Source organism: Canis lupus, chromosome 16 (genome assembly GCF_011100685.1).
Source record: "Canis lupus familiaris isolate Mischka breed German Shepherd chromosome 16, alternate assembly UU_Cfam_GSD_1.0, whole genome shotgun sequence".
NCBI classification, from domain to species: domain Eukaryota; kingdom Metazoa; phylum Chordata; class Mammalia; order Carnivora; family Canidae; genus Canis; species Canis lupus.
The window spans coordinates 25733413-25759713 of NC_049237.1; the positions used below are offsets into that span (position 1 = coordinate 25733413).

Here is a 26301-nt window from a genome sequence, read left to right on the forward strand (position 1 = left end):
TTTGGGGTGGCAGGAAGAGGAAGCATTGCTTATAAATACTATCTTCCCATACAGAGGCAATGCATGAGAATTGTCACTACCTAGGAAAGCCTAGGAATGGCAAGTGTCATGCCTCTAGTGTTGCTAGGACACAGAGCAGAGCCATCATGCTGCTCCACAGTGCTGCCTTTAAGTCCTGCCACCCTTTCTCTACTAACCCTGCTGCCAGCTTAACCCTCTGTCCTGCAGCGCAGCCTTGTCTTCCTATAGGCAATGAGTGTGGGGGACAAGAGCAACCTCATTCATTTTTCCCACATGGGAAACAAAATCCCAGAGTAGTTGGGTTTCAGGAAAATGAATTATTTTCCCCAGACTTAAGAAAAGCAAGGAATGGGGATGGCTCAGTGGTTAAGTGTCTGCCTTTGGCTCAGGTGGTGATCCCGGGGTCCTGGGATTGAGTCCCACATCGGGCTTCCCGCAGGGAGCCTGCTTCACCCTCTGCCTATGTCTCTGCCTCTTTCTCTGTGTCTTTCATGAATAAATAAATAAAATTTTGAAAGAAAGAAAGAAAGAAAGAAAGAAAGAAAGAAAGAAAGAGAAGAGAAAGAAAGAGAGAGAAAGAAGAAAAAGAAAGAAAAAAAAATCACAGAAGCATAACCAACGAACTAACCCTCCGACACCGCCTCCCTCGACTCCCGCTCTCCCGCCACCCACCGCCCAACGACCCGCCCGCCATAAGAACGCCCTCACTCCAAGAAAGAAAGAAAGAAAAGGAATAAAGGAATGGAGGCTGAGTCATGGATAGATAACCAGAATCAAGCTAATACTCAGAGTTGGAGAGTGGGGTAGCCCATAGAGCATGTTGGAAAGTGAGACTAGAGCACTGAGGGAAGGTCCAGAAGGGCACTGAATCAGGGTAAGCAAGATTTGGCAGACAGAATGGAGATAAGAAGCCTAGAATTCAGGGCCAGGTGACCAGAATTAAAGTCACACCAAGAGGAATGTGGCCAAGAGGAGTGCAGGACTCTAAGTAATCTGGTTTGGCGGCCTGATGGGCAGCAGTGGTCTAAAGATCCAGCATAAAGGCCAAGTAGAGAAAGCACCCACCCTGTGATTAATGCAAGCTTTCCCGAAGCTTTTGGTAAGCACTCCCTGCTCTACCCAAGCATCTGTGGTTGGAGGAAAGTATTTTGTCAAAGACACAGTAATATTTTTACATATTTATGATATCAAGTGTGGAAATGAACAAGCATTGAGCTTAGGAGGATATATGTCCTACGGATCTCTCCAGCCTGGGAGGCATTTTATCTCTTGTTTTTATGAGCCATCTGGAAGGGCAAGATCTCCCAAAAATCCCCCAAGTTGCTATTGACGTTCAGCATTTCAGCAATTCTTCGATGTAAACTATTAAGCAGACAGATATAGATAAACTTTCCAAAGGTCTCTGTCCACTTTGCTAGGTGAGGGGTCTTGAGATGAAGACTAGCTGGCTATTTTCCAAGTCATCTCATGAGGTGGCATTACCTTGATGAATTCACTGTGCCCATGGGATCCTAACTTTGTCATTGTCCTGAAATCAGGTGGAAGAAGGGACACTGACTCACGCTAATCGAATTAAAATCAAAACACATCAGGAGATTGAAGGTTTATTAATACACAATGGAAGTTATTTTGATCCAATGAAAGGAATTATCATTTCTCCTCCTGAGGACAGTCCCTTCTTAGAGAGGTCAAAATAATAACTTTCAAGTTGCGTGGTAAGCATAGAATCAGAGCAAGGGGATATGGAGAGTTTGAGAGATTTTATCCAGGCCATGGCGTGGTATGATGAATCATTCCTGCCCTTTGCTACAGAACACCTCTCTAGTAATTAAATTAAGGTTGTCTTGCAGATTCAGTGTCTTCTCAGCTTGGACAATGCTGGAAAAACACTGCCAAGTTTTGTCCTGTTGAGCTACACTTTCTGTGATCCAGGCTATTCCCTTATGTTCATGCATTACAATACAATTGATTAGGCCTTTGCTTACTAAATACTAACCGCATCTCTGAGATCCAGGTCACCTTGTGTGGAACTGGGGGACAATGCCAATCCCATAGTCACATATTTACAGACAAGCTCTTATTTACTCATCCAGATTTTTAAACACTGTGTGTGGCTTTTACTAGTTGAATCCTTAAAAGTTAATTGTATTTCTTTTATCTCCAAGCTCCTAGGGGACCTCTCACACTCCCTCCTCATACCTACAACATAATATTCTGTTAGAGGATTGATAAACTTTAGTGTAAACAAAGAGGTACATTTTAGGAAAGAATGTCTATGTGTTACCTATTATAAGCAAGGGTATACCTAAAAGTTTGAAAAGGGTTTCTTTTAAGGAGAACTCTTTAATAAATTTTATAAGATAAAATTACAGAATCAACTTCCCAAATGGGAGATAGAGGTGAAAAATGTAATGGGCACATAGGGGCGCCTGGATGGTTCAGTCACTTAAGCATCTGACTCTTGATTTCAGCTCAGGTCATGATCTCAAGACCATGAAATTGAGCTTCATGTCGGCTCTGAGCTCAGCAGGGAGACTGCTTGAGATTCCCTGCCTCTCCCTTTCCCTCTGCTTGACACGCGCCCCCCCCCCCCCAGGCACTCACTTTCCCTCTCTTTCTCTCTCTCTAAAATAAATAAATCTTTTAAAAAATGTAATGGGCATACAAGTTCTTGATAAATTCTTGACAGACCTTTATTGGTTATTAAAGGAAACAATGATATCTGGAGGTCATCAGTGAAGACAACCAGGCACTGCCATTAAAGGGATGACACTGGTCCAGGTGGACTATGACCCAGAAAGGCAAAGTCTGCCTTTCCTCCTCACCTCCCAGGCATTAGCAGGTCAGGTTTCCTGAAAAACAGACTGAGACTTATATTTGTATGCAGAATTTTTACTACAGAAGTACTTTCAAAATTAATACCTAAAAGAAGTGAGAAAAGCAGGACCATGTAGCAGGAAAAGCTGGGTCATCATTTGCCAGCAACAGAGAAAGATCTGCCTGCATCTCATGAGAGACTCTGGAACTGGGATGGCCCTTTGCAGTTGTCTTGCTTTGAGGTAAGGGAGTCCAGCCTTCATTTAACCTCCCACCGCATGGGAAAGGAGTATGACCTTGGGTCAAGTGGCTGTCTTTGACTGAAGACAAATCCTAGAGAGGGACCTAAGGGAGAGCTTTCATTCACTAACACTCCCAGCAGCTGGGGAATAAGTGTCCAGTCCCAGAAGGTGCACAAGAACATCCAAACAACAGGTGCTCACAGACTCTGACCATTTCCATGTACCTGGTCATGCAGGCTGGGAACAAATTCATTGTTGGCAGTGAGATATTCCATGTCCAGTGTGTTGTTAGCTAAGAGATGACAGCACAATGTAAAACACCTTCTCGGAGTACAGTGACCATTTCACCATAAAGGCACTATATTTCCTGTGTCAAAGCACCTCTCTGTGACAAACCAAGAAAGAGCTAACATGTAGCCCTGCCCAAAAGCCTCTTGCCCTGCTTCATATTCCTAGAGGCAGGATGGTGCAGCATGAGTGATCTGGAAGTGATTCAGGGCGTGTGGCAGGGCAGAAAACATGCTTTTCAACTGTGACCCTGATTGTTGTAGAAAGATGTGAAAGAGAAGCTGGTCATCTGCTCATGGTCATGGCATGAGGCCACCTCACAGAAACTGATGAGGTGGATCCTGGTATCCATTTCCTATCCCTTCCCCTGCTCTGGTGGTGTGCCCTCACCGAGGCTCCCCTTCACCCCTGCCCCTCTCTTACATCACACCACTATCAGGAAATGACATGAAATGCATTAGCATTGAGGTGCAGATGACTCACAATCATTGTTCTCCCCCAACCCAGGAAATATTTAGCTTAAGTCTCTGGCAATCAGCTACAATGCGGATGCGGCATTGGCCAGATTCCTAGCAGGACAAGGCAGAGGAGCACAGAATTTCTGGAAAATGTGGAAAGAACGGATAGTTGACTGCCCATTATCCTTTTTGTTTTTGCTAACAGAAACCCAATTTTATTTTGAATGGCTGTGTACTAAGCTATTTTCCCCAGCTCCCATGTAGTTAGATGTGGCCAAATCGATGTAAGTAATGGTCACAGGGAAGAACACGGAGGAATTTTCAGTCATGCTGACTCAGCTGGCAGACTTTACTTTTGTTTAGCCCTTCTCTTCCCTTCTCCTTCATCCTGCTGGGAACATTGAAAGTGATGTCTGAGGAGTCAGCAAACACTTTAAACAATGAGGTAACCTTGAGAATGATGGAGCAGAAAGGCACCGGCAACCTAGTCATGTGAAATCTCCAGAGCTGGTATTCCAATGCCGGACCATCTACTACCTTCATGTGAGAGAGAAATGAACATCTACCTCATTTAGCTCGTCTATGTGGGTTTTCTTTACATGCAGCTGAAACATATATCCTAAGTGATAAAGAATTTGGTCGCTAGATATAAGATGCTTGAGACAACAGAACCCAAAATACCAACCTGGCTGAATGGAGGAGGTAGAAGGCAGATATTGAGTCTGATATTGTAGTCTGAAAACCATCCTGCCCTTGTTACTGCAGTGGTGAACCATTTTGTCAGTCTGTTGCCTACTATACCTTGGAATCAGACAACATGCTGGTCAAGGTTGAAGTGTTGGGAAAATGGTAGGAAGATTAAAAATGTTGATATGTTCTAGCCTCTTCCTGCTGCTTTCTATAGAGTACTACAAGAGAGAAAGAAGCTCAGAGTAGAGCTAGCCACACTATAAACACAGATGGAGAGAGGTACCAGTTTACTGATGGAGATATTCCCAGACTGCAAGCTGGGTAGAATAGGAGTCTCATAATTTAGGTCTTGCAGGGTTGAAAAAGCCAAATGAAATGCATTTGTACCTCAAACTGAAGCAGTTATAAGTAGTGTCTGTGAAATTGCTGTATTTACAGCACATAAGACTGATATCCTTTCATAGGAAGCTAGAAACCTGCTGAAAACATAGGATTAAAGTTATTACATTCCTGTCCAAGCTCATTATTTCAGATGAATCCAGGAAGTGACCATTATTTTGAGAAAGCAAGGCATAGCCAAGCACTGAGGCCAGTAAATAAAAGATGATACCCTTTCTGCTTAAAAGCTCTTTTTAGCCTACAATTCTTTTGTGGAAAACAGAGTAGAAGCAAGACTAGTGAAAGCCTGGTCAACTTTAGAGAAAATAGATAATAATCATAATAAACCTAAACAGGCCATCAGCAGCCTGAGATTTTTCTATCTTCAAAGCAAACTCTCACTCCCCAAACTGTACCAGCAGCAAGTAGGCTAGGAGAGATGTGCAGCCCTCCAAGGGTGGACTCTCCAGTACATACTTCAAAGGTGGTCAGAGGGGATGATGAGCAATAATAAGACTTCTAGAATGCAGGGCCAGAGGCAACAGAAGAAAAGAGACAGAGAAGAGAGTTCTTTCCAGAGAGCAGAACTGAGGCTGCCTGATAAACAAATACATCACAATTCCACTGAAATCTTCCACTGGAGGAGCTAAGAGTCCTTGCTGTTTTTACCCAAAAAGATTTGAAATTGCTATGGATTGTTTCTCAATCTCCACTCTTCCAAATAGAAGGGTTTTGCTTATTTGTTTGTTTTTATGGCAATACCCCAGTTCTTCTTCATCCTGGTATGTTGGTAGAGCAAATAACTTGCTTTTGGGGTTATATGCAACTGGATCACAAGAAGAAACACTCAGATTTGAGGTGAAGAATTTCACATTGTCCAGATACTATGAACTTTGAGCTAGATAGAACAATCTGATAAGAATTTGAAATTGACTCATTCAAGGAGGCGGTGAACATATTTTATGCATAGTCTTCTTGGATATTGGATAGTGACAGGTAGACTATGCCAGAAACAGTTGCCTAACCAGTATTCATTCTCCCCTTCTTTCCTTATAACAGAATTTGGATGCTTTTCTTTGAGACAATGTCCCCATTGAGAGAGAGAGAGAGAGAGAGAGATTACTTTTAACAAATTCCCTTAAAGCTAAGGGTGGCTAATGAAATGTAAGTAGTGGTCATGAGGATCTTCCAAGGAAGCTAATTAAAAGGGGGAATGATTCTTCTGAGAGGCACACTCTTTTGCATTCCCTCTTTTTCCTTCTTTCTGCCAAAAAGATGGAGTTCATGGCTGGAGCTTTGCCAATCAGCTTGGCCAACAAATCAGCCCTGAATATGAAGTAATGTTCTAAGATGGTAGAACAGAAAGAAGGAAGTTGTCCCCCTACTAACCACACCTACATATTAGTCTTCCTTATCTGGTATCAGTTTCTCTTTTCTTTTAAAAGAGAGAGGAAAGGGGCACCTGGGTGGCTCAGTGGTTGAGCGTCTGCCTTTGGCTCAGGTCGTGATCCCGGGGTCCTGGGATCGAATCCTACATCAGGCTCCCTGCATGGAGCCAGCTTCTCTCTCTGCCTGTGTTTCTGCCTCTCTCATTCTCTCTCTTTCTCTCTCTCTCTCTCTCTCTGTGTGTCTCATGAATAAATGAATAAAATCTTTCTAAAAAAATAAATAAAAGAGAGAGGAAATAAAATTTATTTTATTTAAGCCAAGCCACCTGGTATTTTCTATCATCTTCAGATTAATCGGTCCTATATGAAAGCAGAGATGAGCATAGACTTCACACTTCACAAATCATTGTTTGCTTATATTGCTTATTCATAAAGCTGGCCTAGGTGATCACGTAAATTCCAGCCTGAGCAGTCCATATACTGGGAATGAAGATTCTAAAAGCCTATGTTTAGAAGAAACTAGGAAACAGATCACATGGGCCATGGTCTTTGAAACAAAGCTTAGGCCCTCTAAGATCTTCTGGGCAACAGAACTGTTGATAGGCTGAGACATGGAACAGACAGACATTAGGAAAGTTTGTGTTAAGCCAGCTTGCTAGACATCTATGCTACATGCTTGGTCCCCTAACTCTGTCTTATCAAAAGTGCTGTATCAGTGTCAATGATGAAGAGGTGTAAGTCTCATGGCCCAGCAGAGAGAAAATTCTAAGCCCTTTCCAGTTTTAGTTATGATCATATGAGAATAGGCACTATTGCCTGATTCCACTTTTCCAAAGTGATAGGGATCCCATTGCTGCTGTAAAAAATTGCCACAAACTTGTTTAAAAACAACACAAATTTATTCTCTTATAGTTATGAATGTCAGAAGTTCTAAAAGGGTCATCAGAGCAGTATTCCTTCTGACTTTAGGGGAGAATATATTTCCTCACTTCTTCCAGTTTCTACAAGCTTCCTGCATTCCTTGGCTTGTGGTACCATCCTTCATCTTCCAAGCCAATTGTGTGCTGTCTTCTCATCTCCTCTGTCCCTCTACTTCCATCATCACATTGCCTTCTGTCTGACTCCAATTTTACAACCTCCCTCTATAAAGACCCTTCTGATTACATTGGACCCACCTGGAAAATCTAATCTCCCCCATCTCAAGATCCTTAACCTAAGCACAACTACAAAGTCTTTTTTTTGCCATATAAGGTAACATATTCACTGGTTCCTGAGAATAAGACATGGACACACTGAAGTCAACCTGATATCTTCTTGAGTATATTTTTTTGGCCCATGTTTCCCAGATCCCTAAGTGTCTCCCTCTTCAAGCCTTTCATATTACCTGAATATTTTGCCATTAAAACTTTTATCAAAAGATCTCTATTAGAATAAAGAGATCACTTGCAGTATTAATGTATCAAGCTACCAGCTTTTCATTATTCCTAGTTGACTTGCACCTATCTTGGAGAAGAGAAGAAACTGGATGTAGGCCAATGAAATATTATTGGGGGAAAAGTTGGTATGAGAAGTTGTAATGCCAGTGTGAACCTGTATGGGACACTGCCATAGAGGCCCTAAACAAGATGGAGCCATCAGGGGTCACTTCATGACAAGCAGGTAATGGGAGTATATGAAGACAGTACTCAGGAAGAGAAAGGGTGTATTAGATGGAATCTTCTTTCAAGATTGTCTAGGGATAGTACTACTGGCAATAGCTAACATTAAATACATTTTATTATATGCCAATGTAGTAGACTAAATTATTGGTTCTAATTCTTCATACTTCTTTCCATGCAAATCCATATCCTTAACCATGTAACCTCATAGTTCCACCAATAACAATAACAAAAGAATATATTTCCCTGGTTCCTGATTTTGGGCTCATCCGTAAGAACAGTTTGGCCAACAGGATATCATGGTGAAAGAAAGAAGCAGGGGTTAGTGTGCTTACTTGTTTGGGCTTGCCCTCTCATGCCACAGTGGAACACTATTTCTGGCTAGCCCATTGGTCCAGGGAGGATGAGAGAAACATGGAATACCCCGATGTAACTTGCAGTTTCAAGCTGCCCCAGTTGCTCCACAGACCTATGAGAATGCTACTGAGATTTTGTGATTGTCTATGTCAGATTACTTATTTCCTCAGCTAGTTACAAATTGTTTGAAGTGTTTTACATGTATTAATTCAACTAAACCACACCCAGATCTTAAAAAGTAGGTATTACATTTATTTTGCAGATGAGGAAACTGAGGCCTTAGGCCATTAAGTACCTTGTTTAAAATCATGCAATGAGGGATGCCTGGGTGGCTCAGTGGTTGAGCATCTGCCTTCAGCTTGGGGCATGATCCTAGGGTCCTGGGATCAAGTACTGCACTGGGCTCCCTGCAGGGAGCCACCTTTTCCCTCTGCCTGTGTCTCTGCTTCTCTTTCTCCCTCTCATAAATAAATAAATAAGATCTTTAAAAATAAAATAAATAAGATAAAATCATGCAATGAATATGTATTGGAGCTACAGTTTTAATTTAGGTAGTATATCCACTTAGTTCTCTCTTTTTTCAAGATTTTATTTATTTATTTAAAAGAGAGAAATAGAGAGAGGGAGGGGAGGGGGAGGAGGAAGGAAAAGGAATCTGAAGCAGACTCCATGCTGAGTGCAGAGCCTGTCACAGGGCTCAATTCTACCACCACGAGCATGACCTGAGCAGAAACCAAGAGTTGGAGTCTTACCTGACTGAGTCCCCAGGCTCAGTCCACTTAGCTCTTATACAGGATCAGATTGGGTCACAGTCAATTCACAGTTTTCTTTCTCTTTCTTCTCCTTATGGCCCATTTTCAGTCTGTTTTAAAATATTTAAAAAATATCAGATGAGAAATGCATTGGGCTGAGTCTGAGGTTCTGGGTTCTTATCCTGCTACCAATAAGGAATGCAATGTTGCCCAGATATAAACAAATATTTGGTCAATTCATTGCCCATGTTTTCAAGGCCTGATCTGGTAAACAATATGCTGGAAAAACAAGGTCATATGCCTAGAAACCAACCCACAGTGTGACTCAGCTGACAGCCAGGGGACACCTAGTTTCAAAAGGCTAATTATGTTTGATATTTTTATAAATAATACATTCTTTCTTTGCTTCAAACTCCTGAGAAGGTGAGTTTTATTCTCCTTGAAACCTTTTGGAAGCTGAGTTTGTAGAAGGATGAGATAGGCTATGGAGGCAAGTGGTTATCTATAGATGAGACATAAGGAAACCAAAATGTGAACTGGAATGTAGATAAACATAGATATCAAAGAGTGAGATTCTTATGAAGTGAAGAATTAACAGATACTAGAAAGAGCAAAGGAAGTTTTGATGTTTCCAGATGAAAATAGGAAGCCAACAAGTCTATTGAGACCTAGAAGAAATAAAAATGTAGGAATTACTGACCAGGGACAATGAAAATGAAGACTTTTTAAGATTTGTTTTTTTTTAATTTAGTGACATATATGGTACCTGCTATCTTTTGTCTGGCAGTGATTTGTAAAAACTGTTAAAAACAAGCTGATAATGTTATTGTGGGAAGTGTCAAGGGAGTAGAGAGCCAGGAAGACCATTTTTACTGCTCAGTCTTGGATAATGATGATGATGATGATGATGATGATGATGGTAATGATTATGTCAACCAACATTTACTGCATTAAGTTCTTTATGGAATTACTCAATTTAAATGTTTTAAAACAACCCTATCAGGGAGACCATATCTCTTTTACTGATGTGGAATTTGAGTCTTAGAGAAGTTAAATTATTCTCTGAAGTTGCAGGGGTAGTCAACGGTGGAACTAGTATTTAAATACAGAAGGTTTGACTTAATGTCTCTTAACAAACAAACTCTTGAAAACAGAGGAAGTGGTTGCCATTTTGGAAAGGAAAGATGTGACAGATTTCCTTGAATTTCTGGGATAGATGAAAAGGCACACATATTGCTAACTGGTGAGGGAACCTGTGATAAATGGGGAAAAGGATAATTTGTTGAGCTTTGATAGTCATGTGTCCCTGACTGACCAGGATGAGTACATTAGGGACTTCAGTCCCCCCTGACACCAACACAAGCCCAAAGCAAAGAGAGAGCAAGAGAAATTCCCCGGCTTCTCCCTTCCTTCTACCCTCCTGTGTTTTTCCAGCCTATTCAACAGAAACTCTATCCTCTCCCTGCCTGACACATCACTCCTTTGCTTTTCAGAATGCACCCTCATGCAGGGTGAGGGCTGGTCATGGCTGGCAGAGGATGGGCATTAGAACAGGGGCAGGGCAAGCATTCTGTAAGCCAAGGAGCCAGAGCAGAGAGTTCTTCCTAAGACAATAGGACATACCAGTAGGTAAGAGTGGACTGGGTCAGAAGCAGCAGAGAAAAACAGTCCTGAAGGAGCCAGAGGTAGATATAAAAGTCAAATCTTTGACGAGCACTTGAGTGGAGCAGTCAGTTAAACATCTGACTCTTGCTTTGAGCTCAGGTGGTGGCCTCAGGGTCATGAGATTGAGCCCTGCAGTATCGAGCTCCATGTCAGCCTCTGCACTTAGTGCAGGGTCTGCTTAAGATTTTCTCTCCCTCTCCTTCTCTGCCGGCCTGCCCTCTGTCTCTCTATCAAATAAATAAATATTTTAAAAAAAAAGTCAGATCTTTGAAATCAGAAAATTAAGACCAAAAAACATAGGTTAGGTGCAAACTGGATAGGCAACTTGGACAGTTGTTTGATATTTGAAACTGACTTCTAGAAGCCTGGAGGGCATTGTGCGCGAATGTGTTGGTTCAGCGTAAAAGACCAGGCTTCTGTTGACACTGCTTGGACTGGGACCAAGGTTTAAGCGCTGCAGTGTTTGATGGAGGCCTAAATTCTGGGCTCACAGCAGGTCGATTCCTCCCTCAGGAACCCTGCTCCTTAAAGTACTAGCTGCTAGCTGGAATCAAACCCAAACATGAGTGGGCCACCAGGAAGCACAATGTGATCATAATGTCTGATCATACAAATCTTTTATAATTTTTTCTGCTGCTATCTCTTTTTAACCAATACCATTAGTTTGTACTCCCAAACCCCAGCACAGGTCCATGTGACCCCTGGCTCTCCACTGCACTCCCCCATTGCCTAGGCCCAGGTCTGCACTTATGTCAGTCTTCCCTGGCTGTGTCTGTCACCTCTGGTCATAGGCGTGTCCTATGTGCAGAGGGGAATCTTCCCACGACAACTGAGACTATGTTAAGGGTAATAGAATTGACAGAGTAAACAATATCCAAAGTCTTTCTTCCTTCCTTTCTTTCTTTCTTTCTTTCTTTCTTTCTTTCTTTCTTTCTTTCTTTCTTTCTTTCTTTCTTTCTCTCAAATTAATCCTCCCACCCCTTTCCTACCATGACCTGTGTTATAAGAAGCTGACCCATGAAAACTACGTTTCCGAGGCTCCCTTGCTAATTTGTTGAGTCCACTAATGGGAGTCACTGGCAGGAGGCTGGAGGGTAGAAGGGAGGGACAGGCCAGGGAATTCTCTCCCTCACTCCCTCTGCTTTGCCTTCATCTCTAGAAGTGATTATGTCTCCCCCATGGTATTAGCTCCCCTCAAACAATCCCTCTGTGGCCCCACTCCTACAAGTGGCCCCTGATGTGGGTGTAGTTTCTCTGGATAGCTCTAGCTCCTAAGCCCTGGTGATGGCATCTCCTGTTTCTGCAGCTCTAGGGGTGATAGAAGTGCCCTGACATTGCCAACTCTGAGTTATCTCACAGTGCCCTCTTGGAATTTTTAGCTCTTCCGATCTCTTCTTTTTCCCCATACTAAAACATTTCTATTGGCTGGAACCTACCTGATACCCACTAAATGGCAAATTCAACCACAGTAAGGAAAAGAAAAGAAAAAGTGGAGAGAAACAAAGATTGCCTGGCACTGAAGCTGACTTTGGAATTTCTGGTGTTGCCCTGGGATTGACCCAAGGCAAGCAGGGAGCTGAGTGGGGCCACTGGAGGCTCCAAATGGAGTGCTCACTAACTTCTTTTTTTAAAATTTTATTTATTTATTCATGAGAGACCCAGAGAGAGAGAGTGGCAGAGACACAGGCAGATGGAGAAGCAGGTTCCATGCAGGGAGCCCAATGTGGGACTGGATCCCAGGATTCCAGGATCACTCTCTGGGCTGAAGGCAGGTGCTAAACCACTGAGCCACCCAGGGATCCCAACTTCTACAGATTTCTCAGGGCTCCCCCCTGCCATGAGGGGCCAGCCCTATCCCAATCCAAACTTCCCAAGAGGGGACTGGTCTGGGCCACCTTCCTTCTGTGTAAGTGGTCTAGAAATGCCTTGTTTTGGGGAATTTGTTTTTGTCGGGATTCAAATACTGTCATAAAATATCTTCATCACAATAAAAATGCAAAGTACAAAGTTGTCGTTCTGCACCACATCACAGAAGGATGCGGAGACATTATTCAAATGTGTTCAGGGCAATTGCTGCACATGCACTTGCAGGCTGACGGGGACTTAAAAATAGAACATTCCATTAAAAGGAAAAAAAAAAAGAGAAAGACTCTTTGGTAACAAAATAAGTGACTGTTCTCTTTGTCCCTTTTTTATGGACACCAGCCCCCTCACCAGACTCTTTGCAGAGTTGCAATTTTCTGGGAAACGTAAGGGACAAGCTGTAGTTGTAGTACGGGGACCCATGGAAGGGCAAAGAGATAGAGCTAGCAACAGAAGATCTTAGGACCACCATCCCCTACTGAAGCCTGCTATTTCCCCAGCACCTGCACTACTTACCTGCTACTGTGTAGGAACCTCGGATTGTTGATGCTACAAGAAACTGTGTCAAGAACTGCTGTAATGTGGTATTAGTGAGTGAGGTTGACCGGGGCACTTTGTAGAAAGTTCAAGTTGTCAGGGATTTAGAGATCTTTTTTTAACTTACCCACTTGTATGGTAGATAGAGAACTCAGACCCAAGAGAACCAAGTGACTTACCCACAGCCACTCAGTTAGTTAGGAGTTGAATGAGAATTTAGGGTCCCAAACCAGTGTCCTTTACACTCTAGTCTACAAAAGAACAAGTCTAGTAACTTGAATTTCATTTCTTCATCTCTACCTAACTCAAGAAAGCTAAGATGATGGATGATAGCTAGATGATACTAAGATAGGGAGAGTATTCACCCCCAAGCATATGTAATAGAGAGGCTCCCATTCAGAAGCTGATGTGGCATAGGCGTGCACAGAGGATTGAGAAATCTTAGGCCTGGTCCCTCCTGGCTCATTCTAGATGATAGAATTGGGGTAAATCATACAAACTCTCTGAGCTTCGTTTTCCTCATCAGCAAATATTACATAAAGACACAAATCATAACTACCTCGTTGGGGTATTATGTTGCTAAAATGAATCAAAGTATAGAATGTGGAAAATATGACATGTTTGCAGGTATTGGGAAAAAGCAAGGGTCAGCAAACTATTCAAAAGTCCAGATAGCAAATATTTTAGGTTTTTAAGCCAAAAACAGTCTCTATTGCAAGTATTCAACTCTGCTGTTATAGCACAAACACAGCAATGGACGATACTCAATGAATGGAGGTGGCTGTGTTTCACTTACACTTTATATACAGAACTCGTAGAGGGTCAAATTTAGCCTATGGGCCCTAGGTTGCCAATCTTTGGGACAAAGTCCTCCCAGTTTGTTAAGGGCATCCTCACTGAAAAAGCCTCCCTACCTTCTCCTCCATCACATCCCCTCCCTAGTTCTGGGCTTGATGACTCAGCCCAAGCCTTATTTTTGGAGCACCAGCTTTTTAAGGCAAAACATAGCTCACTTGAGGGGTTTAAGACACATAGTCATCTGCACCAGTGAGATAAAAAAGCTAAAAGCACATTTATATCCACAGTCACAGCCATCTTTCTTTATGAATATGTTTATGTCTGCATTTAGACACACAGCCACATACATAAAATGATGAGAAAAAGGAATGTGGCTGTGGATGGAAAAATATATCAGTAGATTTCATTGAAGCTGTAATATTGGACTAGATATAAGCATAAACAACAACACTTGATATTTATATCTCAGTTCTAAATTTTTAAAGCACATTCTCATTTACTTTCACTTATCACTCTGAGATTGTGAAGGCGTTTTGACAGATTGGAGAGGAGAAAGATACTTAGCTCGAGTCACAACCTGACTTGTTGCAGATAGTGGGGTCAAACACACACAGAGGTTCTGTCTTGCAAACCCAACTGAGCACTTTCCTCTCATGCTGAGGCCTGGTTGGCCACAGAGCAGCAATTTAGTGATGGGCCTGTTTCTTACCAGAATATCATGGAGGCAATCTTCTTTGAGGAAATTACCTCTTTTCCCCTTGCTTAAAATTATGTTCATTAACTCAAAATGAAACTATTTTAAATGCTCTGGGATAGGTGAGTAAATGCATAAAACAATCCTCAAAAGGAACTGGGGACTGGATCAGGCTGGATTGATCGTTTCTTGGACCATGGGTAGACTAATCTGTGAGTGAGCTGAAATTAGGAAAGCTCCTCAGGCTACGAGCATGAAGTGAGAGATATGCCTGTCATTTCCACTGAATCTTTCGTGGGTGGGGGTCCCCAGCCCTGAAACAGAAGAGGCAGGCATCTGAAACTGGCTTCAGAGGAAGGATAGGGAACACAGTGTAGCTGCTGGCTTCATCTCAGAACAATGAAGAAGCCTCACAGTGGGGTTGGAACAACTAAATCATGTAGAGGATGGATATGTTTCAGATGACTAAGCAGACCACCAACGTGGAGACTACATTTCTATGGCTGAGCCATACAGCCCACCTAGAGGAAAATAAACTGCCTAAAATACAAGTGCAGGATGGCTCTGAACCCAGAAGAAGAGCATAGGGCAACATGAAAAGGCACCTCCTTGTTCAAGGGAGCCTGCTGTTGTTGAGCGATCATCTTGAGGATTAACATATTAGACAGGAAAAATTCTAAAAAGAGACAAAAAGTCCCTCTGAACTATTGACATAACATCCACATCTATATAAAGCCCTACTCTTACACCTCTTTCTGGCATCCACCTGAAGCCAACCTCCACTCAAGTCTCAGCTGGGAATCACAGACTGGGGCAGATAGACTGTGGCTAATTTATAATAACGTGTGGTCAATGAGAATTTATTGGAATAAATTAAATTTAAAGACAACATTTGTTAAGTACTAATTGTACTTAAAATTCCTCATGATTAGAATCCTTTCAACATTTACCATTTTATTTAAACCCTGTGGTTTACATGTAATTAATCCTTGCTTTTCTAAGGAAAAAAGCAAGAATTTCCTGATTTAGAAAAGCTGAAGGCACTTTCCCCCTAGGGATACTAACATATCACTACATTAGTGCTCAAGAACATGTGAGCTTACGACTTGTGCAAGCCAGCTCCATGCTGTGGAGCATTGTTTCTCTCAGAAGGTGCTCCCAACAACTGCTTTATAAACAGCTGCTGTCTCTGAGTTCATTTTTAAGTTTAGGACTGCCGGTGTCATACAGGTGTGTGTGCATATGTTTATCCAATATCTCTCCAACCCCCTTTCTGTCCCACAGAATGAATACCTGCTCTTTCAGAAGCCTTTATTTTGTTTTAAAGGTCTCATGTGAATATGTTCACTTATTTCCATTTCTTCCCATTCCCATCAAATGAAGAATTGTCTGCCAGAAATAAATGCTTCCAGCAGCACCTTCTACTCTCTGTCGATTATATTCCCTGAAGAAATCTGCCACCCATGGGCTTTATCTCTATTGAGTGGAGTAAATAGAATCATTGAAGCTGTATTTCTTTTGTATTTTAAATAGCAACAGAAAAGAAACGGGAGAGGAAGGAGCCCAAGTGGCTTTCTCCTGATTATACTCACAGTCAAGGGATGGAAGAGCCCCAGAGAAGTGAGTGCAGGACTTCAGTACACCTCTCCACACCACAGCCCTCCAGACAACTCATTCAGGTGACAACCTATCAAATCATTGGAGAGAATACCCCACTAGAAACAAAAACTCCCACCCCCTCTCAAGAATTGTGAATCTCTACTTCTGGGGGAAAAGGGGAAGAAGGAGACGCTATCAGAAAAACATGTATTAAAAATACACCACATCATTAAAAATAACAATAAAAAAGGAAAAAGAAAGTAAAGGAAATTCCAGCTTCTGTCTTCTATTCATGAGTCCACCAAGGAAGTAGATGCCAGGAATTAGCCTTCCTGGCTACCCTCTTGGCTCCGCTCGTGTGGTAGGTATCCAGAATCACATCTATCATCTCCAATTCTCTTTCTAGGACAAACCAGGGACCCCTGCTCCTCAAAGCTCCTGGGGCTAAACTCATTTACACACAAAGCCCCACAGAATACTAGAATGTATAAAGACTGAGGACACTAGAAAGTTTCATATTTTTAAAAAACAAAAACAAAACTAGTATGGTTTGCAAAAGTTTCCCAGCTCGGACTTAGTCAAAGGGAACTTAGTGAATCTTTCCACCTGGGCCAAAATGAAGTGGAGATTTAAGCTGATTTGGCGAGAGTGGGGATGATCATGTGTGTCTGCCTGACAGGCTGAACAATCGAGATCACCCATCCATATACTTCACAATATCTGTGCTATAATAGAAAGTATATGGAACTTGAAGTGAAAACCTGCGAGTGAATTTCAGCTGAACCAGTTACACAACCGTTGTATGACCTACAAATGATATTCATACTTTCTGAAGCTCAATTTCTTCTCTTACATATACATTGATGATGAGAAGTGTTCTTGTTAGCTTCAAAGTATTTTCTGATAATCATTGTGAAAACATTGTGAAAACTGAAAAAGTGCAGTGCAAATAAAATGTTGTATACATTTTAACACTGTTTATAGGGGGCCTAAGCAACCCAGGTGTTAATAACTCACTGATTTCCAGTCTTTCAAAAAATGGATTCTGAGTAAGCCTGTTTTTAAGACTTGGCTAAAATATAGGTGGTGACTTTAGCTATATAACAAACTCATTATTTTGGTCTATTCCTGTTCATTAGTTACATTCCATAGCGTTGCTATTTGGATACTTAGCATATAAATTGACAAATGAACCATTGTTCTAATTTAATTAGGTTTGGAACAATATTTTCAGCACGTAATGACTTTCTAATTTATAAATTTACATTTTTTAAATTGGTGTGGGTAAATAATAATAATTCTTTATATTTATATACTATTTCATAGTTTACTAAACACTTTCCTACATTTTACTCATTTCATTCTCTCCGAAACTCTATGAAGTCTGTAGAGCATGGATTATTGTATCTATTTTACAGATGATAAAGCTAAAATTTAAAGAGACTATGTGACTTTCCCAAAGTCACAGTAAGTGATCAGATCCAGATACAGAACCTATAAGGGCAAGAGCTCTCCCCATCACAAAACAGTATTTGTCCCTGATCCCAAGACCCTTATACTACTGCCTGACCTTCTCACACATCTGAAACCTTTAGTCTATTTGTGTCCAGTGCTAGAATTGGTGGGTTTGTGAATATATGAAATTGCTGAATCATTGCCACTCACATAATGACAACATCCATCTCTTTTCCTGGTGAAGGAAAATGGCAGTCAGACACCCAAATTATCTAGTTCCCTTTAGGTACATGCCTGATCCTCATGATGTTCCCTTACCAGCAGGCTCCCTGGGAAACTTTTTTTATGCAGCCATACAGCTCTTTTCCGGGGTCCTGACCATCCTGCATTTGCATGACTAGCAATTTATTTTCCTCTCGGTGGGTTGTCTGGTCCAACCATAGAAGTGAGAGATATCAAGCAGAATGGAAGCCATTGTATCCTTTATTACCTAGTCTTAGAAGGGACATACCATTTTGTTGTTGCTGTTGTGGTATTTTATTGGTTTCACAGACCAACCTTGGAGCCATCTGGAAGGGGGCTATGGGGGGATGTGACTACCAAAAGGCACAGGTTATCAGACTGCCTGAGACACTGGCTACCACATGTAGCATGGGGTGGGGGGATTAGGAGCTTCACAGATGTTGCTTAGGTCATCACAGAGTACAAGCTGTCAGAGGAGAAATGGTTGTTCTCTCTGGATCCCAAGAACAACCACGATTATGGCACTCCTCCTGCTACTATAGCAAGGAAGAATAAGAAAGGTTCTACAGAGTTGGTCCCATGTGCCTATAGTGAACAGTGGAATCAGTGGAATCATTTCCCATATACTGAGACAGGCAATGTTAACAATCCTGAGAAGCAGAGGGCCTCTGGCAATTTCATGGTTGTGGTAAGAGTATATAGCTACAGATGGCGTGAGGACTACTCTTGATACTGGTCAGATCCCGATTCTCTTTAGGCCAGTTTGGGTTATTTCTGGGAGATAACGGTAGCCACCAAAGAGTATAAGATGGATGAGGGCTAGCTATCACTTCACAATCATGCTGTGGGATTATAGTGAAAGAAAGTCTTAGACTAAGTTCTTCCTCACATTTGGACATTTACTAAATAAACACTTATTGTTAGCAAGTAGGCATAAAACAATGGGATGAATTCTAGCTTTCTGTCCTTAAAGCTCATGAAACCATATCTGTATTAAATCCTGTCTCTTGACAGGATTCTGTTATCATAGGACTGCTCTGTATTACATAACCAAAACCTCCTATCCTAAAGCCAGTCACAGGACCATAGAGAGATCAAGCCTCAAGCACTTGCTCTCCCTTAGAGAAAAGGTTGCACAGCTAGTTAGGTGTTCAAGCAAAAGTAAGGGGGTGTCTCTGCGATATTCTAGCTAAACTGTACCTATTGAATGTCACTAATCTATGAGAATCCATTGTTCTAATTCCTAAAGCCTCTAATATTGATGACAGAGATAAACTTTATGTAGTATTATTCGCGCATTAATATGACTCAGTATTTTCAAAGCATTTTTCCTAGTACCTGACATAAAGTTAATCTGTTCAGTTTAAATAAAATCAGAAGCTAGTAACCACCCTAAACTGTGCCAGCCTACAATGCCAGGGGTGTGAGCTCCAGAACACAGCAGCTGACTGTTCTAAAATGTCATTTTAACTAAGCACAAATAATATCACACTGTTGAGGCTGATGTAATTTTAAGTAAATTATAGAATCCATGGAGGTGCTAGCAGCCTGAATAAAATTTGCAGATGACCAAGGATCAGGTGCATTGAGTTGCATCTCAGTAGACAAGGATGGAAGCTAGGTATGGACATGGCTCCGTGCATGCACCCTTCACACACATAATGCCACAGAAGTCCCCCTGAAAGTCTAGAGAGAAGGATGAACCTGACAAGATGAAAATTGCTTGAAAGTGACTAAGTTGATGTTCTCTGCTCCACAGCTTTAGAAAAAAATGCAATAAGAGCTCTAGCATGTAAACTTGTTTAAGTCCTTTCAGGTTCTATAGTGGGATCCATCACTACCTTCGGGCTGCGCTCACCGCCATGGGATACTCTGCATTCTCTGCTCCAATATCCCTAACCTTAAGGCTATGCGTTTTAGCAGCTTGTAATTCTAATTCCATCGCCCTGAATCTGATGTTTTAATCCCTTTATTGAGTTTTAGGTGGGAAGTGACTATTTATATTCTTCATGCCCTGAAACATTCTCCCCAAATAAATCCTCAATGCCCCTTATCTCTATGGTAATCAGTGAGTATGCCCCCTCCCGGTGACAGCAGCTGTGTCTAAACCACCCATCTGTTGTCTTTCTGGGGCTCTGCCACATTCTGCTTCATGCCCACTTGCAAGTGTATCACATTTCTATTTAGAAACATTCCACCTGCCCTGGTTATTTTTGGCTACTTATCAGTGTGCACATCTTTGGCAATCAATGGAACTGTTGAACTGTCCTGCCGGGAGGGTGCCCACCAGGTAGACTGTGTCGGCGACAGGTAAAGATCATAACAATGGGTGGATGCCTTGATGCCTTCCCCCCTAAGGACTGGGGCTGGTGGTGAGGTGGCAGGATGTCTTAGTCCCTTCTGGCTGCTATAACAGAATACCATCAACTCAGAGGCTTATCCACAACAGAAGTATATTTCTCACAGTTCCAGAGACTGCAAATCCAAGATCAGGGTGCCAGCATATTGGGTTCTGGTGAGAACTCTCTGCTGGGATGTTGTTTCCCCTTATATCCTCACATGATGGAGAGTGCCAGAGAGGCTGAGAGAGCTCTCTGGGGTTTCTTGTGTTTTGATTGAGGTATGATTGACATATAGCATTATTTGTCAAGTATACAGCATAATGATTTGATATTTATATCGTTAATCTTAAGAAGAAAACTGCCAGTTATTTTACCAGTAAAAGATGTGTTTATTCCGGAATAGCAAAGAATTGCAATCCAGAACAAGAAATCTACAGCAAAACCATAGGCAAAGCCACAGAACAAAGGAAGATACCTCTTTTATAGAGAAAAGAGGGGAGGGGCAGCCCCAGTGGCCCAGCGGTTTAGCGCCGCCTTTGCCTTCGGTCTAGGGCATGATCCTGGAGACCCGTGATTGAGTCCCACATCGGGCTCCCTGCATGGAGCCTGCTTCTCCCTCTGCCTGTGTCTCTGCCTCTCTCTCTCTCTCTTTCTGTGTGTGTCTGTCATGAATACATAAAATTTTTATTTAAAAAAAAAAAAAAAGAGAGAAGGGGGAAGTTGAGAGGGCTGTTTTAAATAAAAAGCCCATTGGAGTAAACTGGGAGTTCAAAATACAGTGGCTTCTCCTTGGCTGAGTTATGACTGTCTCTCATTGGCTGGGCTATTGCTAGGGGAGGAAGAAACCTTTTTCTCCCTCCTGCTGGGATAGTAAAGTAGCATCCACCTGCAAGTCCCTCTTTTCCCATTGGATTTGCAATTGAAGAACAGTGATAGGGCATGGAAGCTCCCCCTGCTGGCTTCCCAATTCCATTCTAAATGAAGTTTCCTTTTATCAATTTTCACAACATATATTGCAAAATGATCACAATAAGTCTGGTTACCCTCTATCACCATACATAGATACAGTTTTTTTTCTCATCATGAGACTTTTAAGGTTCAGTCTTAGCAACTTTCAAATACGCAACAGTGTTATCAACTGTAGTCAACATGCTGTACATTATATGCCTGTTATTTATTTATTTTATAGCTGGTAGTTTGTGCCTTTTGATCCCCTTCACCCATTTCATTCACCCTTCACCTCCCAGTCATCCTCCCTCTGGCAACCACCAATCTGTATCCATGAGTGTGGGTTTGTTTTCTAGATTCCATATATAAATGAAATCATGTGGTATTTGTCTTTCTGTGTCTGACTTATTTCACATGCATAATGCCCTCAAGATTCATCCATGTTGTCACAAATGACAAGATTTCATTCTTTTGAGTGCCAAATAATATTCCAATGTGTGTGTGTGTGTGTGTGTGTGTGTGTATCTTCAGCCATTTATGGATTCTTAGGTTGTTTCCATATCTTGGCTATTGTAAATAATACTGCAGTGAATATAGGGATACATACATCTTTACAAGTTAGCTTTTTCATTTTTTTTGGATAAATATCCAGAAGTAGAATTGCTGAATTGTATGATATGCTGAATTGTATGATAGTTCTATTTTTATTTATTTATTTTTGTTTGTTTTGGCAAGCGGGGGAGGGGAGGAGGATTCCATATTGTTTTTCATAGTGGCTACTCCAATTTATATTCTTACCAACATTCCCACCAGCACAAGGGTTCTTTTTTCTCCAAATCATCACCAACACTTGTTATTTCTTGTCTTTTTGATAATAGCCTTTCTAACAAGTGTGAGGTGACATCTCATTGTAGTTTTGATTAGCATTTCTCTAACGATTAGTGATGTTGAGCATCTTTTCATGTGTCTGTAGTTCATCTGTATGTCTTCTTTGGAAAAAGGTCGATTCAGATCCTCTTCCCATTTTTTACTAATTGCTGGGGTCCTTTTTTTATTAGAGCACTAATCCCACTTATGAGGGCTTTGACTTCCTGACTTGATTACTTCCCAAAGCTTCCACCTCCTAATACCATCACATTTAAGGTTAGGATGTCAACATGAATGTTGGGGGACATAGACATTGTCAATAACACACAGGAAAAGAAGGGAATGGGAAATGTAAGTGTTGGGAACTCTGGTCACATATCATCAGAATAGAAGTTCACATGAGTTTGTGAGTATACACAGAGCTTTGTTGTTGTTTTGTTTTGAGGTGAAATTTTGTGAAAGGTGAAATTAAATGGACTCATTTATGTGAGTAGGTTTTTAAATGGAGCCAAAAGACCACCAAAAAAGGTGGGTCTTATGTATGTCTTCACGGGGGAGTGGGCAGCAGGGGGGAACCATGAACTTTTGAACTGGTCCAAATGGCAAATATCCCAAGGACTCTGCAGAAACAACTGCGTCTTGCTAAGTAACAGGTAACAGACTTTTGCTTAGTGACAGTCCTAGCAACCAATTATGTTTAGCCAAGATTAGTTTTCTGCCTCCAACACACCAATCAAAATTCTTTGTAAGCAAGGGTACAGGCATTCCCTTTCTGTCTTTAAAAACCCTTTATGCTCCTTACCGGAGATTATTTGGTTGCTACCAAAATCTGTGCTCCCCTAATTGCAATTCTAAGACTCCAAATAAGTGCTTCTGTTTTATTTTAATTTTTCCTCTTTCCTTGGTGCATATTTCCATAACATATAATTTCCATTTAAAAATTTACAATTCAGTGATATTTAATGCAATCTTACTGCTGTACAACCACTGTCTCTATCCAGTTGAAAAATATTTTCATCATCTTCAAAGAATCTCCCATATCCATTAAGCAGTCACTTCTTATTCCTCCTTCCCCACAGCACCCAGCAAACAGCACTCAGCATTCTGTCTCTATAGATTTACCTATTCTGGACATTTCATATAAATGGAATCATGCAGTATGTGTCTTCTTTCATTTAACATAATGTTCTCAAAGCTCATTCATGTTGCAGCATTTATCAGAACCTCATTCCTTTTTATGAATGAGTATTATTCCATTGTGTGTATAAACCACATTTTGCTTACCTCACTCATTTTGTGGACCTTTGGATTATTTCCACATTTTGGCTATTGTGAGTTAGGCTACTATGAAATTCCATGTATGAATATCTGCTTAAGTACCTCTTTTTAATTCTTTTAGGATATATACCGATAAGTGGAATTGCTGGGTCAAGTGGTAATTCTGTGTTTCACTTTTTGAGGACCCTCCATATTGTTTTCCACAGAAGCTGAAACATTTTCCATTCCTACCAGCAGTGTAAAGGGTTCCCATTTTTTTCCACATCCTTTTCAACAGTTGTTATTTTCTTTTTTAATTTTATTATAACCATCCTAGTGAGTGTGAAGTGGTATCTCACTATGGTTTTAAGTTACTGTTTTAGCATGCTGGTGTTTTCCCAAATTCCTGTATTGAAATCTTAATCCCCAATGAGATGTTATTTGGAGATAGGGCCTTCCATAGATAATTAGGTCATGAGATTGGAGCCTCCACCATGAAATGACACTGCAAGATGATATCTGTCTACAAATCAGGAGAGGGCCCTTACCAGAAATCAACCACACTGGTACCCTGATCTCGGACTTGCCAGCCTCATAGCTTTCCAGAGTGAGTAAGGGTAGATTCCCTGGGAGGAACAGATGATTTTAAAGTATACCTAACTGGGATCCCTGGGTGGCTCAGAGGTTTGGAACCTGCCTTCTGCCCAGGGTGTGATTCTGGAGTCCTGGGATCAAATCCCACATCAGGCTCCCTGCATGGAGCCTGCTTCTCCCTCTGCCTGTGTCTCTGCCTCTCTCTCTCTGTGTCTCTCATGAAAAAATAAATAAAATATTAAAAAAATAATAAAATAAAGTATGCCTAACTGCTCTGGAAGGGCAAATGAAGACTTTTTTCCCTGGATCCTCTGAATTTTTCTCCTTGGGTTACCACATGCCAGCAGTCAGAGGGCTGAGCTCTCCTTCTCAGGGTAAAGTATAGCAGCAGAGAAAGATGGTTAATGTCTAGGGTATTCTGGAGTGGGTGGGTGACATGATTTTCTGGTAGAGGACAGTGAAATGGCAGTGCCACAGACCTCTGTGGACTCGGGTGAAATCATAGCTCTCTCCAGTGACTGGAAGCGATGCAGAGAATAGGTTCTTATGAGCCTCACAGGGACGGCAGGAATTTCAGTTTCTTAACTTCCTAGTGCTAAACAAATTATGTCATTTGCTTTTCCTGTTTAATTAAACTTCCTTTTCCGACACAGTGGTGTAAAGAAGGAAAAATTCTTCCTCTACCCTCAAGGTCTTCCAGCTGGACTAAGAATTACATTTGCATGAGACAGATCAACAGGAGAAAAAACAAAGTTGTATTCCATGTGCACCGAGGCCCAATAATGAAATTGAGACCTAAAGAAAGGACCAAGGCAGGCAGTTTTTATACTTTCCAGAGACAATAAATTTGTGACGGATCGACAGGACAAAGAAAACTTAATTTGGGGGGTTTCAATTTGTGAGAAATTCTAAACAGAATTTGGGCTGGGATAGGCAATTTGTAAAATGTAACAAGCCTTGTTTATACAGCCTTCTTGGCTGTACATTTCCCATGTCTTGTGATAAGTATATCTCTACCTCCTGGTGCAAGGAGGGTACCTTTCCCATGGGAGACATATTTATTGCTTTCAGGAGACAGAGGAGGGTCTGAATGTCCTTGCACAGACTGTCTCTTGTACAACTTTTATTGGAAGCAATCAGGATGCCAAAGTGGCACATTTCGGGCCACCCTGCTCTTAGCCCCCACAGTGGCCAGAGAAATAGTAAGCTATGCACTAGATGTCCCCATAGCTTGGGTGGGGGATTGCTCCTACAGAATGAGGATAAATTCCCCTAATGTTACCAGTTTCTTCTTTCTACAGAGGCCCTAGGGTAGAGGTTACATAAGATAACCATCCTGCCCCTCCCTTCCTCTGTGGCTAATGCAGAGGCAGCTGTGCTGAGTGCACCCAATGTCCTAGGGGGATGTTCCATGCATTAGAAAAAGACACTGTGTGAGGAAGCCAAATCCCAGATGCATTTACAAATCTTTCCAATAAACTGAGGCTAAGGTGCTATTCTTCTGGAAGAGTTTAAAAAGCAAGAAAAATCTCAAAGGAGGGAAAAATTAGGTACCCTGGGACATCTTCCTTTTAAAGAAGAGTGAGAAACTGGTTCATACCCTGAAGCAGAGTGTTTAAACTTGAACGATTCCTATACCCACTGCTGTAAAGCAAACATGGGGCAACCAGAAACAAAGGCAAATCCTGTTGGGTTGTTCATCTAAAAAGCAATGGGCTAATGACCCTTAGCAATGCTACATTATGCAATTAGAAAGATAGAAAGCAAACTCCCTTAATTTGAACGCTACACATTTTGTTCACCCCCTGCAATGATTCCAGACCTCGTTTTTGCTGAACTCATCTGTCTGCTGCTCTTGAGCCATGAAATTATTTGTCATTTCTCTCTAGTGAACTGTTAATGGGGAGCACTAAAATTCAATTTAAAAGTGGGAGTTACTACATAGTGCTATTGTTGATGATGGATTATGGAATTTAAAGAAATGTCCACATCATAATTTTTTTAAGGTTATAAACTAGATGAAAGAAATGGCCTCTGTAATATGCTGATACAAAAGAAGCCAAACATGTTCTTGAGAAAATAGTTATTAATGAGACTTCATCATCATCACCTCATGGACAATCCTATCATCTAATTTCAAAGACTCATTTGCCAAACTCATCCCCAAGAATCCACTGGGTCTAGGTTGATGAAGTTTTGGAATATAGGTGAGGTCTGGAGCCGATGACCAAGAAAGAATTCTTGAGACAGTTTTGGTGCAAAATGGTGGTTTTATTAAACCACAAGGGACAGGACCCGTGGGCAAGAAGAGGTGCTGCCCCGGGGCTTGTGAGGAGTCGCTGATTATATACCTGGGAGTTGGGTGTGGTAGGGAAAAGAGAGATTTCAAA

General features: G+C 41.5%; 1 protein-coding gene and 1 long non-coding RNA gene across 11 annotated transcripts in view; one reads left to right on the forward strand and one right to left on the reverse strand.

The window, feature by feature from the left end:
- Positions 1 to 16364, forward strand: part of LOC119869579 — a 31571-nt gene extending 15207 nt beyond the window's left edge. Inside the window, exon 3 of the long non-coding RNA XR_005371443.1 lies at positions 16140 to 16364. This is a non-coding gene — a long non-coding RNA (uncharacterized LOC119869579). The remainder of the gene's footprint in view (positions 1 to 16139) is intronic.
- Positions 1 to 26301, reverse strand: part of LOC111090282 — a 119395-nt gene that overhangs the window by 61876 nt on the left and 31218 nt on the right. For all 10 annotated transcript variants that reach the window (XR_005371433.1, XR_005371432.1, XR_005371430.1 and 7 more), the window contains one exon: positions 9050 to 9159. The gene's annotated coding sequence lies outside the window, so the exon portion shown is untranslated. The remainder of the gene's footprint in view (positions 1 to 9049; positions 9160 to 26301) is intronic.